The 9,082-nt window shown below is 35.9% G+C and overlaps 1 pseudogene; it reads right to left on the bottom strand.

The window, feature by feature from the left end:
- Positions 1-3,176: 3,176 nt before the first annotated feature.
- LOC124236785 (olfactory receptor 4C11-like) lies at positions 3,177-8,352 on the bottom strand (annotated as a pseudogene).
- Between the last annotated feature and the right edge of the window lie 730 nt (positions 8,353-9,082).

Below are 9,082 nucleotides of genomic sequence, written 5' to 3'. Positions count from 1 at the left end.
AATGTAGCAGTATTTGGAGCCACCATAACAGTAATCACACTCTGGCATGGAAATTGTGTGGTTACAACTGTATATAAGTTGGTCATAAGATGACCCAGAGTATACTCATATGAGTCTCAAAATTATCATTTAAATGAAAACACGAAATAAAGCATTCTTATAGAAACCAGCAAGTCTTAGTATTAGGATCTCTCTGGTTTAAACTCATCAAGTTCTAAGCACTCAATTACAACTACCACACATACTTAATGAATTTCTACTATGATGAAAGCTCTCTACAACTGGCTTGGTATATAATCCTGATAAAATGGACAAAAACCCATGCCTTCTTGGAGCTTACATTCTAGTGGGGACAGACAAGAGACAATAAATACAATAAGTGAATTAAGTAGTATGTTAGATGATAAATGCTATTAAGAAGGAAAAAATAAAGATAAGAGATCAGGAGCACTGATGGGAGTGCTGTATTTAATATGGCATAAGGGAAGCCTTATCAAGGAGAGACTAGAATAAGCAAGTGAAGCTGTTCACCAAGCACCTTCCTGGAAAAGAATTCTAAACAAAGAAAACAGCTGAGACAAATGTCCCAAAGTGAAGCCTGCATGCTGTGGTCAAGGTTGCAAGGAAGCCAGGGTGGCTGGAACCAAGGGAGCTACTGTGGAATTACCAGAAGAGGCCAAGGAGGCAAGAGAAGGCTAAATAATTGCAGAGATTTTTCCCTTTTGTCTGAGTGAAATGGGACCATTGCAGAGTGTTTAGCAGAGAAGTCCTGATTTGCCTCTAGTTTCAAAAGGAGTTTCAGTCTGCTGTCCTGGAAGTGGACTCAGCAGAACAAGAGTAGAAGTAGTCAGCATTCTTAGAGTTTATGGCTGTGGTCTCAGTGAGAGAGAGTGGCTTCTCAGGCCAGGATGACAGGAGAATTAATGGGAAAATATATCATATACTGCAAATAGTTTAAAGGCAAACTTTTTTTAATAGGTTAGGTGTGAGCTCTGATATCAACTTTTGTGACTCCATGTTTTTGGCCTGGGAAACTGGAAAGATGGAGTTTCTGGGGAAGGCTACAGGTAGAGTGTATTTAGGGTGAAAACAGTCATTAAATGTGAAAATATCTATTAGATATATAGAGAAAGATGTTGAGCAAGTAGTTGAGTATGCAAATCTGGCATTCAAGTGAGAAGTGTGAGATGGAGATGTAAATGTGAAAGTCATCAACATAAAGATGGTATTTAAAGTCACAATAACCCTTGATTTTATTTTAGAGTTTTAATATAACATTTTAATGAAACTTCTCTGAGCTTTGGTGTCCTAAACACATGCATCTTCAGAGAAATCTCAGCGAATCTCAATTAATGGAAAAAGAAAAAAGCTTCCTCATAACCAATGACCTTCCACAAACACTTTTATCCAGAGTATTTGGGCAAAACTCAAGATGAAAAGGTTTCTCCCCTCCATAACCTCATCTCCATTACTACTTCCCCTTTCTCCTTTTCTCTTTTTTCTTTTCTGTTTATACAATGTTAAACAATAGCAATTAATAACAATGCTAAATTTGTGGCAAAACTGGCAAGGCAAGTAGCTTATCAATGCCTTATGTTACAATTCATAAAAATCCTGCCTCATCATTTGCAGGACTTATACTTGAGAGAGTGTCCAGTAAAGAGTAAGAGATATAAATAAATATTCCAAACTTTTATTATCAGAGTGTGAAGGCCCATCAATGTCATTATCCCCAGGAGAGGTGCTCATACAAAATTTCTCAAAGAGGCATTATATGAGTTCATTTGCCACAATTTAGGGTCCAGTCTTCAGATCTGTAGAAAAATAGTCTTGATTATATTTATTCTCAGTGATAGATCCATTAGTCACTCCCTCAGGCTCCTGTTCTCCATACTCATTGGTTAACAGAACCTGAACAGGAATGTAAATTTAATGAGATACATTAAAAAGTATAAATCAAAACACCAAAGTGTTTATCCCAGTCACTGGTCAATATCTTTCTCTCCAGGAAGGAAAATCTCCATAGGAAGCCCAGTTGACATACAAAGTTTGCTTGCTAAAGCTAGAACTCAAGTAGCCATAGCCTGAGACATTTCTCCTAACCCAGAAGTGTACCTGCCGGCCAACTGGCAAGTCTTACACACAAGTCAGTGAAACACTTCTCTGCACTAGGACTATAGCTTATACCTAATGAGGGATTTTGCTTCCTTAATATATTGTTCTTTGTATATCCAAGCTGGAAAACTCGCTTCTGTGGACATCTTCTCCTTTTGGATGGATTATTATGACATTAGCTCTATTTTATATGTCAGTTGTTGCCTTTTTTGGATACATGATCTCATCCATGAGGTGTTGGATAGCTAATTCTCAAATTGTTGCCAGTCCATCAATCAAAGATTAAGGAAGTTTCCATAGACTTAAATTACAAAAATAGGTATGTATATAAAACTAAACAGTATGCACAAAAAAATTAACATGATAAACAGAAAATTTGTTACAGTACATGAAGAAAAATTATGAATCAATACAATGCATATATTTGTTCTAACTAGAATTGTCCTTATTTGAATAGAAGACCATGAATTTTCTCCTCGTACGTGTTCAACAGGCAAAGGAAAGGCCAGTATTATGGCTGTTACAGAGGGAAGACAAGCATCAATTAGGGACTTAATTAGCTGATATATATATATGCTCCCTTGGGATCATAAGTTTCTGGGCTATTCACCGTTGAGCTGGAAAAGATAAGATCCAGATTTAGTAGAATCCGGAAGTGATTCACCAACAAAATGAATGAGTCAAAATTGGGACCAATTTTTCAACTTAGATCAGAAACACGGAGAAAAGAAGTACAAACTAGAATGATGTACAGAGGGAGGTAAAGCCATAGATACGACAGGATCTGGCTCATAAGCTGCAATGCGGAAAGCAGAAGTGAGGAGTGGGTTGATCCTCCCACAAATACTGCTGTTCTCAATATGCTGACGCTCTGTGATATTGACTCAAAATGAAATGTGTCTGTGCTCTGTGATCATTTTTCATATTTCTCCAAACACCCCCCTGGAAAAGGATTAGATTGCCTACGTTGGAATGACAACATTTTCTCTTTTCTATCAATTCAATTTTATTTAAACTTTTACATAATAGGCAATTGGAGTATTCTGTTTTTCCACCTCGAGTCAGTTTTTGCACCATAACTTTCTCTTGGCATTTTTATCTTCTTCATTCCTCAGAATGTAAATGAGGGGCTTCAGCAAAGATGCCCCAATAGTGTAAAGCACAGCCACCACTTTTTCCATTGGAAATGCGGTTAGAGGGTGAGAGTATGTGAATATACATGGAGTGAAGAACAAGATGACAACGATAACATGGCAGGTGCAAGTGGAGAGGGCTTTCCTTCTTCCATATGCACTGTGGTTACTCAGAGAACATAAGATATAAATATAGGAGATAAGCAGGATTGCAAAAGTCACCATGCATATAGCAACACAATTAAACACTATGTTGATTGATGACATACAACTTTCAACAAACATTGCATATCATGGAAATACTTATTGTAACATTGGGGCCACAGAAGGGTAATTTCCAAGCCAAGAGACTCTGTGCTGAGGAATGGATACAAGACCCCACCCATGCCAGGTTTACCAATGCACAACAGACACGCTGGCTCATGATAGTTGTGTATCACAGGGCTTAGAAATGGCCACATAGTAATCAAAGGACATAAAGATGAGCACCAAGATCTGCATACACCCAAAGAAGTGAACTGCAAAGATCTGGGTCATGTACTCATCGTAGGAGATGACTTCCTTCTCAGACACAGAATCTATAAGCAGCCTAGGAGCAGCAGTTGGTAGGAAACACATATCAGCAAAAGATAAGTAGAAAAGGAAGAAGTACATGGGGCTTCCAAGCATCTGGCAATGTCTTGGTCATCACAATAACTAAATTGACTGACAGAATTGTGAGGTAGAGAAGCAAGAAGACCACAAACATTATTTTCTCCTTTAGTACCTCCTGTGTTAACCCAAGCAGAATTAACTCATTCAGACTATTTCAGCTCCACGGTTACAGTGAACATGGAAAGGATGCAGATGAGAAATTGTTCATCTGCAAAGAACATGAGGAAAATGGTGACTTGGCAATAGCAATGGACTTGGACTCTGAATTCCAACTTTACAGTTCTGATTCCATTAACACATATAACTCAGTGGTCCTCAAAGTTTTCATGCATTATAATTGCTTGGGAAACATCTTTTTAATGCTATTGTCCATGCTTTAACCATGGGTATTTATTCAAGGTTTTCCTATGTGGATCATGATTTTGGGGGGAAAATAATAAGCCTACAAGTGATTGTTCCCTCTGCCAATGTCTGAGTACTAATGACTGTGCTGCATGATCTTGATCAAATCACTTTAATGTCTTAAAACTCTTTCTTCATATGAAAATTAGAAATTCTAATAGACATTTTATTAAGTATATGTATATGATGTATATGAGCATATAATATGTATATACACATCTCAATTACTGAAAAATAACATCCCTATATATTTTTGAAATAATTCATTTAGAGAATCCCTCTTGAGAAAACACATTTCTTGATTTGGACACCAGTTTGCATCCACTATTCGTGACTCTTAAATATCTTGGGTGGATTATTCTTTAAGAAGAAATTATTCCTCCAATTTTAGGCTTTTAGTGGCCATAATTTTACCTTCAGTGTCAGTCATGGCACATAAAATATTTGAGTAAATCACTGAGGTTGGCATTATTGAGGAAAATTACTATATATTTGACATAATATATTACTCATAGAGGATGCATGGTATCAAGTTCCACATGCCATGGATCCAAAGTGATGTGCCACTTCTTATATTTCTATAAATTGAACAATGTCTTTACTCATATATGATTCTCCTACCACTATATTTCAGAGATTTCTATTCTTCCAATTTTTGTCTCTCTGAAAACATAATTCAAAAACTGTTTCAAAATTTTAACACACAGGTAATTCCCATTATTCTACTGTATTCTTTGTTTATATACATACATATCTATAGAATTCCAATCGTCCTGTAATATTATACTTTTTATTTTCATTTTTGATTGTTAAAAGTCTTTCTGCATGCAGTTAAAGAGTATCTGTAACACAATTGTCCATTTTAGCAACTGTAAGTTAACATATCAACATTTCATAATATAAATTTTATAATTTATTTTTATGTTACTTCTTTTCAAATATTCACTCTAATAGAAAGCTTTTGAATAAGCCTCTTCTCACTTATAGCCTTTGCTTATTTTTAATATTTTATTCAGATTAAATTTGCAAGAGGTTGCTGACATGAAATATGAAAATTTTCATAATTATTAATGGCCTTTTTATTTGTTTCAATATTTATTAGAGAAATTTTAATTATAACACAAAAATATTTTCATAACAAAATATCCAAAGTTAACAGTAGATTACAGGGTAAAAAAAGTACCCTTGAAAAATGTATAATTAACCAATTCCACACTTCACAATTAACTTACTTTCTTATCCATTCTTCCAGGTTTCTCAGTGTTATATTTGTCTGGTTAAATATCCCCTCTTATGTAAAGACTGGATCATTTTACATTATTTCTAAGATTATAGAAATATGGAACAGATTCCTAATAAAAATTTGACTTGGGGCATTATCTTATTTACTTGGTTAATAGCATTAAAATATATTTCTTTGATTAATGATATGGTATAACACTTTATATATTTTATATTTTTCTTTCTTGTATTTCATCTTTTCTGAATTATATATGTCTTTTGTAGTTTTTTTTTTTCTTTTTTTTCCAAGGAAGAGTCACCCTGAGCTAACATCTGTTGCCAATCTTCCTCCTTTTGCTTGAGGAAGATTGTCCTTGGGCTAACATCTGTGTCCATCTTCTATTTTTTGTATGCGGGTTGCTGCCACAGCATGCCTGATGAGTGGCATAGGTCTGCACCAGGGATCTGAAACCACAAACCTGGGCTGGCAAAGTGAAGCGCTCCGAACCCAACTGCTATGCCATGGGGCAAGCCCCTGTAGTTAAGTTTTTGATATTTTTAAATTTTGAGCTCTTTAGTTCTTGTTTCATTTTTATATACTCAATCTATCAAGTTTTCTCTCCTTTCCAGTTTAGTCTATTACTTCAGTTGGGGAGTTATCATCTTTACTATGTCTCATAATATTTCTATGATTTTTTTTAAATATTAACGACAAATGATCTAGAATTTATTTTAGCATGCATTTTGAGAAACTCTTCCTCCTTCTCATGAATCACCAATCCATCAATGAATTAGTAACATCATCAAGTCATCATATATATACTAAGAACCTACTCACATCTGCAGTCATTGTAGTGTGGCATTGAAAGATGTCCTCAACCTCTTCACATTCAAGTTGGAAGAGTAACATGCCTTTAGATAAGATAATTACTTACATAAGAATTACACACAACTGTATGTGATAATACCAAATCAGTTTTGATTCCAAAGGTAGAAAGATCCCTAGAGAATAACTTGTTTGGTCAGTGAAGATTCAAAAATGAGAAAGAAGTGGAGTTATGGCTTCAAATGTGTTAAACTGTATATTCCAATGAGTTTCTCTGAAACTCAAGTATTCAATAAACTTAAACTAGGTTTCTTTATGTAGAATTTCAATAGTATTTTTCAATATTAGATTTTCAATATTAGAAATTCAAATGGTCTATTTACTTCTAATAAACAGAAACATCTAAATAAAACTTTGTTTCTTCGCAGTTCAGTGAAAATAATATTACTTTAGTGTGATAAACTAGAGATGTTATAAAACTACAAGTTCTGATGGGCAGTTCCAATCGTCTCTCACAACTACGAAAGGGAAAATGAATTAATGATTACTTAGTTTCAGTATATTAGGTTCATACACGGGGGTAAAGACAAAAGAGAGGGAGGTTTTTGTTCTTAAGAGAGGAGAAATTGGGTGAGAAGAGTGAGTAAAAAACAATCATAAGAAGAGGAGAAGCAGTAATTGCTTCAGGTAAACATAAAGATGATCTCTGTAAAACTCCACTCTCATTAAATTAAAGTTGTAAGAGGTATATTTGTGGGCAGATAATGGACAAACATGAAAGTGAGGTCACGTAATTCTATTTTGTTTTATTTTAAATAAGTAAAGAGAAAGCATTTGGGGACATGAGTACAGAGAAGCAGCACTTGACAAAGTGTATGCATTAAGTCAGATCAACCCCACCTCAGAATCTAATCATTCAATTCAGTTACTATTTCCTAACACTCCTGGACAAGCCTACCTCTCTGATTTTGGGGTCATCACAGTAGTGAAGCATGCTGTTTTCCCTGCTTTAGTCCTTATTTTTTTCCTTTACCTTCTGAAATGTTAACCACATTTTTTGTACCACAGTTCTTCTCTTTCTTTTCTCATAAACGGATGTCTGGTTCTATCTCCTATGCTCCTATACTGCTATATGCTTTATTAAACATATACATTTAATTCATAAATACAAGCCTAGATTATATATTGTTCTTGTTCTATAATCTAATCTTTTAAACAGATTTTCATCTTTTTAATTACATTTGATCTGTGCATTTTCTCACAAAATAAGTGTGGCCATTTGCCTTTTTTTTTCTGTGTACAAAGTTTGAGCTCTGATATGGAAAGTTTTACCTGGTACAGTTAGGCTACAACTAGAGTGAGATGCTACTGGATAGCATCTCTCTCTAGCATTCACCTTCTATGTCATATAAAACATCAAATCCCAGTCATCATGTAGATTGCATCCCAGAGAAGACAAATTCTGAGCCATCAGAGAAGGATCCCAAATGATACTTTAATTCCCTGTTCTGACTCCAAATAAAGCTCTGTAAATTTCATGATGAGACAAACATCAAAGCAGAAAACTAGAGACCTAAGTGAATAATAGTGAAGAGAAGGAAAGAGCAGAGACTGAATGAAGTCAGAGTAGGAGAGAGGAGAGTCATAGTGAGCAGACAGCAGAGAGAGAAGAGTCAGGTAAATAGATAGCCATATAGAGCAGAGAGAATTGGAGTTACTATTTTTAATAAAAATATTAGAAACGTTAGTTTGACCCAAGCTTTCATCCAAGAATTCAGCTTCTTTCTCCCTTAACACTGCACTATCACTTGCCCCCAAACCAGAGAGGGGGTGCAGTTGTAGGTCACGAGAAAGCACTGTCAAGGATCTTGAAAGCCCAGGTGTGTATGTAGTGCAGCCCTATGTTATGCTCTGTCCCACAAATATCAGCACTGACCAAAAACTCTTCAAATGAGTTGACCCCCGAGAAAGAAACTTCTGCCACGCGGTCCTCAGGGCCATGGTGCTGTTTGGTGCAACCTTTGTGAGCAGAGATGCTTTTGAGAGGTAGTGTAGCTTTTTCCTGAGGCCAGGGAAGGATTAGGAGCCATGGAGCACGATAACACTTCATTGGGGGAAATACTCTCCAGTACCCCCACTGTTTGTTGGGTGACACACTGAGAATAGATTCCATCAGGTTAGTCTAAAGGAAGCACATAAAGAAAATATTTCAAATGGGTGAAAAACTTACCTCTTTTCTTATAAGCAAAGAGATGACTTGCAATAAAATATATTTTTCATATCTACCACTTTGATTTACTTAGACGGTGAATTATATGAAGCCTGAATGAAACATGCAACCTATACTTTATTGAGATTTACAATGCTTTCTATCCTAGAGGTTGTGGGGTGTAGGGAGTTTATGGGGAAAGGGGCTGCTGCACGTGGCCGTGCTTCACATGGTTCCTGAGCAGATGCACTAGGTTAGACAAAATCACACTTCTGCTGGAGCAGGGGAGAGCATCGTGCAAAACAGGGGAAGTTGCTTAATTTGGTTCTTGGAAAGTTTTGGAGAAAACCCTTCTTGTGCTTTGAGAGAGAAATGCCTCTGAAGAGCTAGCTTCCCACAGTTTCTCTTTTGGAAAAACGTGAGTTAAATGTTTTCTTTATATTGCACTGGATATTTATAGTAATTCCCACAAAAGTTTGCAAATGCCTAAGGCAGGCTTTTAGCCTCAGGAGCTCCAAGGAA

The sequence above is a fragment of the Equus quagga genome, chromosome 3, assembly GCF_021613505.1.
Source record: "Equus quagga isolate Etosha38 chromosome 3, UCLA_HA_Equagga_1.0, whole genome shotgun sequence".
Taxonomy (NCBI): Eukaryota; Metazoa; Chordata; class Mammalia; order Perissodactyla; family Equidae; genus Equus; species Equus quagga.
Note: the sequence above shows the minus strand (reverse complement) of the source record. Positions and strands in the feature narration are given on the sequence as shown.